Source organism: Cryptomeria japonica, chromosome 10, assembly GCF_030272615.1.
Source record: "Cryptomeria japonica chromosome 10, Sugi_1.0, whole genome shotgun sequence".
NCBI classification, from domain to species: Eukaryota; Viridiplantae; Streptophyta; class Pinopsida; order Cupressales; family Cupressaceae; genus Cryptomeria; species Cryptomeria japonica.
This window is the reverse complement of record NC_081414.1, coordinates 560,286,103-560,291,782: the sequence shown is the minus strand read 5'-3', so window position 1 is coordinate 560,291,782 and position 5,680 is coordinate 560,286,103. Positions and strand designations below refer to the sequence as shown.

The window sequence follows — 5,680 nt, the reverse complement described above, 5'->3', positions numbered from 1 at the left end:
TGGAGGGTGTTGGTTTCTTTATCTATCATAGACTTAGATTACATGGAAACTACGTGAGATTATAAGGAGGTCATTTGGCTTGTAAGACTATGTTTAGATGTGGGGTTGAATTAGAGAGTAGCTAGAGTTCACCATGAAGTTGAGAGTGCAATCTATTTGACAAAGAACTTAACATTTCACAAAAGAACAAATCATATTGATGTTTAGTGCCATTTTGTTTGATAATTAGTAGGGGATGGAAGGGTGATGCTTGAGAAAGTTAACGGTATGAAGAATGTTGCATATGCATTGGCAAAATTAGTGAGCACAAATGTGCCCAAGTGGTGTTGTGAGACAATTGACCTCTCAACCCTTAACAAGTAGTTGATAATGTTGGCACCCTTTTTTTCCCATATAAAGTATGTAAAATTGGATAATATTGAGAAATGTGCCATAAAACATTCACCCTAATATTTTTATTTATTTATTATTTATGAATTAATTGTGAACATTCGTAGAAAAGGGCATCCCACTATGATTTGGTAATTATTTTCATGTGTTTACTATATTATGATGTTTATAGATGTCTGTAAGAGAATATCTTGTTGTGTGAAATGTGTAAGAGCATATAAGACAAAGTGGCATAAGAGCATCTAAAATGCACGTAGCAGCATGTAAGATGTAAGTTACATTGTTGACTTGACTTGTTGAGAAACTTATGCTACATGTTATGACACACCATAAAACATCTCTGAATGGAGATAATAGGGTCAAAGTAGAACGCCTAACATGGGGAGTCACATGTGTTAAATTATGACATGGTATAGTAGATGTAAGAGCTTATTTTATTTTTAACATATAAGACCACAACCCAAGAGGGCATTGGAATTTGGGCCCATGGTTTGGGCATCCATTTTTGGGTCATGTTATTTTCTAAAAGTTTGTGGTTTATCACTTAGTGTCTCATAGATTGTTTTATCTATTTATTGGATGCTATAAATGGGGGTTTCATGGTGAGTTTACACGTATCATTGTGTTGTCAAAATTACTCTAGATCTAATGTGGGTGATTTATTCTATGAAGGATCCTTGCCTAGATTATATCGTAACAAATTTTTAATCTTGATTGATACATTGGTTCAAAGTTTGGAGGAGGTGTTTTTTTTTAAAAAGAGTTTTTGTAGGATAGATCATTATGTAAGGGGTTTAATTGTGTTCATATGTAATATTTTATATCATATTTTTTGCACATGTTTGTTCTCTAAATCCGTGTATGAAACTTTTCCACATATTATCTTCCTTTCAATTGGAGAAATCTTGCACAACACAAATTTGACCTAAATTTCCTAATTTAAAAAATTCAATTGTTGACTCCTAGTAGTTGCTCAAAAAAACTTGGTACATTTTTGTGTAATAATTTGTGCTTAGGTTTTTAGAGACAATCATTTGAACATCTAAACACATCAAGGAATTTTCTTAGAATCATCTGAGAATCACTAAGCATTATCCACATCACAAGAAGCATTCATAGGAACATTTGAATCAAAGCACTGAAAAGAATAATACTTGCATCAAAATTTGGATTTAGCTCACTTGCATGCTTTCTTATTGTCTGTCAACACCTATCCAAGGTTATAAAGTGAGTCATTCAAGGGGGCTAACCAAGGAGAATGTGAACCCTTGCAATTAAGCAATCTCACTAAGGTATTTGTAAATATTGTCAATCCTTATGCTTCAATAGACAATAGAGACAAGTGCAAACTAGGTTGCAGTACACAAACAAAAAGATCAATATCAAAACCTTAGAACATTTTTGTGCCCCATAGATTAGATCCCACAGAGTGTAGAATCAATCTCCAAAAAACTCTAAATATGTCATAATTTCCAATAGCAAGTATTTTTCATCATAATTTTCACAACTAAATGCACCTTCCACCTCCCATTTATTTTTTCTAAAATATCATTTATCATTGTGATATTTAGTCAACTTTAATATTCAAATTAATTATGTAGTCAACCAAAGTGAAGTTGAATGGCTCTAAGTGAGCCCAACATGGATCAAGTCTTGTTGAATGCAAGGGCCCCCAACATCATTAGAAATGAGGTTGCGATTATGTCCCAACTGAATTTAGTGAATGGATACCCCTTACTACTTAATTCTCACTAGAAAAGATTTCAAGCTAAGACTTATGCTGGGATATTGAATAACAAAAATGTTTTTATAAATGATATAGAATCTTCCATAATATGTATACAAATATGATTAATTAATTAACTAATGAAAAGTATATCTCTTAACAATTATGCTTAGTCTTTCAATTCATCAGAAGTATGGAGACATAGAGACGGTAAGATTACTCGTTGCAGGCTTGCAGGCTTAGGAAACCATTCATGCACACTACAAAACTATATCGAAAACGACATTTCAACCAGATCAACTGGAACTTTGCTAGAAAATGGTACGAAAATATAATCGACTCTGCTGGGGATCGAACCCAGAATCTCTGGTTTCGTAGACCAGCGCCTTATCCATTGGGCCACAGAGTCATATTGATAACAACTTAGATAAAAGTTTATTATAATGACGATAAAAACTACAGTTTCTGCCATCTACGAAAATGAACGTCACCGTAAAATTTTATAACGGGTCTCTATATTTCAAATTGGTTGCTCCCTCCCTTACGAGCTAAGCCTTCACTTTTGTCATTAGCAATCCCACTTTAATTTACAAATTGCCGACATGGAACTCTCTAGATCTATATAATCACTTTTTAAAAAAGCTAAAATAAAAAAAATTGAAAAAATTAATAGATATCATATTTTAATAGTAATATGGTAAGACATGGTTTTTATTTTTTTAGATTTATTAGAAGCATTTGGAATATGGTTAAAGATATAGAAATTAAGAAATATAATTATCTTTATAAGGACATTGTTTTTTTTTCTTTTATGAAAATAGTATATGTTTGAAGGAGTTGGTTGGCTCTTAATTTTAATATCTAGTGCATTTGTAAGGATTATCATGTTTATAAATGTTTTCAAGGAGTTTGTAAAATATATGAGAAATAAATAGTGAATGTGGGGGAATAAGTGTGAATGAAAATAAATATAGATGGAGAGATCAAGGTATGAACTAAATCTAACACAAGAGTGTGCCTTTTATGATATGTGTTCATATTAAAGACATTTGACAAGATGGATGTTGAATTAAATGATAAATAACACGAGTAAGAAAATTTCATCGTGTATGGTAAGACAACCCTCATATAAACTTATGGAGCATCTCTTGTGTTTTCAAGCAAGTAAATATATGAGGGCTTGGCCTTGCAATCTACTTGAAAGGGGAATTACATTTTCTTAAGAAAGTTATAAGTTATAAACTAGGTGTAGCAAGTGGAGCTTAAGATGTCTACTCTTTTCATATTTATTGCTCCACCATCCTCCCGAAAATACTAGATTCTCACTTACAGTGACTATAAATGTAATTGAAACACTTAATAAATAATAAATGAATTGTTATAATACATAAGAGTGTCACAAACTGATAAGAAAGAATGATTCTTGAGCCTAATTAACTGCAGTTGTGAATTTGATTGTTGAGTGTTAAAATCGATGGTGACACATGGTAGGCTCATTACACATGACAACATAAGTAAATAAACACAAAACACAATGAAGGTCACAAAACACAAACAAAAATAAATGCAAATAAAAGATAAGACAATAGATGCCTAGTCACATCGAGCCCCCCACATGACCAATTGCTAACATGAAGTCACTTTTAGAAGGGGCTTACAACAAAGGGTTGATAGAACCAAGGAAAGCATGGTGCAAAAATGACCAAATCACCCACCATCTAATTAATTATAAAGCATGGTTTAGGTCTTCTCAATAGCGAGATGTCACCATCAAGAAAGATGTTTAGTCAATCACCCTTGCCATCTTCCAACAATAAAAAATATGAACAACACTAAGAAATCTTATATACAATGAACAAAATCAATTTCTATATATTTAAATTTTTTGTGTATGTTATATCCAAATTAATTTCAAGGTCTCACACCTCTTATATAACTATTGAATTATTAATATCTAACTAGAATAGTACTTTCACAAGTCATTTCTTATATAATATTTTTGGCTTTAAAATGTTTTATGCATTTAGTGTTGATTTACATATCTAGTTCTTGAACTTTGAGTTTTTGAGTTTTTTAAGTTTAGAAGGTAAAAAGCTCAAACAAGTGAATTATATTTATCACCAGAGTAGAGATAAATTAATCCATATAATATTTATGAGCTAAAATTAAATGATAAATTAGAGATTAAAATTCAACTTTAGATAAAGGAGTTGAGATTAATAAATGATAAAGTGAATCAGATGGTTAAGGGTGTTTATCTATATTAATCTAATATAATAGTTGGTAATAGATATTTTTTATAGTTGATGATTAATGATTAGGTTCCACCTTTTGATATTGGATCATTATTGTAAGTATTGTCTTAACCTTAATTTTAAATTATGTCTAGTATCTAGATGGGGGACCATGTGTGGTTTAATCTTGAGTGGCACAATTTTTTCCTCCTAACCACATTTATATCCTCTAATGTAACCATTTTTTATAGTCTATACACCTACAAATATATATGCTTATGGGACCCACAGTGCTGAGAAGTATCTTGAGAATATTGTTTTTGGTCAATGAAAATCATATTGACTTACTTAATGTTAATCAAGCCTCATTTGTTGATTGTACAAGATTAAAGATGGATAAAATATGTAGAATTCTTAGATGAGGCCAAGTGATGAGTCAAGGATAGGAATCAAAATGAATGGCATTTTCCTTGTAGCCAACATTCAAGATCTACCCAAAAGAGTTCACAACTCCAATAGCCATGCATGAAACCACTTGGATTAATTCTAATTTAAAGATAAGACTCAAAAATAGATCTGAATTCATTCAAATTACACAACTAATATAAATGTGTTTGATCCAACCAAAATTTGACAGAGCCTCTCTAGGAACTATGAACTTTAGACATTTATCTTTACCACAAAAAATTATAGGAAACATTCTTACACTTCAATCCTAAATTTTATTTCAACGCTACATTGCTATACACATGCTAAGACCTACATAATGACATGCAACATCAATATCTAAATCTAAGAAATTTTTGACATGGATTTCTCTCTACAAAACAAATCATACAACCCTAAAAATAACCTACAAAGAAAATTAAATACCTATTTAAAAAAACATAGTAATCCTCAATTCCAACCCTTTTCTTGGTGCTCTCTAATTCTTGCGTCCAAGCTCTATATGATCTGTAAGCAAAGTGATGTCCTAACTCCTTACACCTTGTTTTTTATTAAGATAAAATAGGTTTTGAAGGAGCCCCAAAACACTTTACAAGATCAAAATGCTACCAAAAAAACATAAAACAAACAAGACCCGACAACCAACCATCAACATCAACAAAACCACAAGAATAAATACCGACCAAAAGAGGGACACAAACCCTAACCAACCTACTATAATTCCTTGATAATTTTTACAGCTTCCAGATCTTTCTAAATAAGGTAGTCATGAAGATCCATCACCTCCTAGATGACCTAAGAATGACCACCCAAAATTTTTTTTTGGCTTTGTGTCCTAGTAGAAGATCCCTATGCCTTAACTGGCACCTTTTTACCTTGATCA

At 31.5% G+C, this 5,680-nt stretch overlaps 1 non-coding gene across 1 annotated transcript; it reads right to left on the bottom strand.

The window, feature by feature from the left end:
- Positions 1-2,452: 2,452 nt before the first annotated feature.
- TRNAR-ACG (transfer RNA arginine (anticodon ACG)) lies at positions 2,453-2,525 on the bottom strand. The gene has a single exon. It is a non-coding gene; the product is annotated as a tRNA-Arg (tRNA).
- Between the last annotated feature and the right edge of the window lie 3,155 nt (positions 2,526-5,680).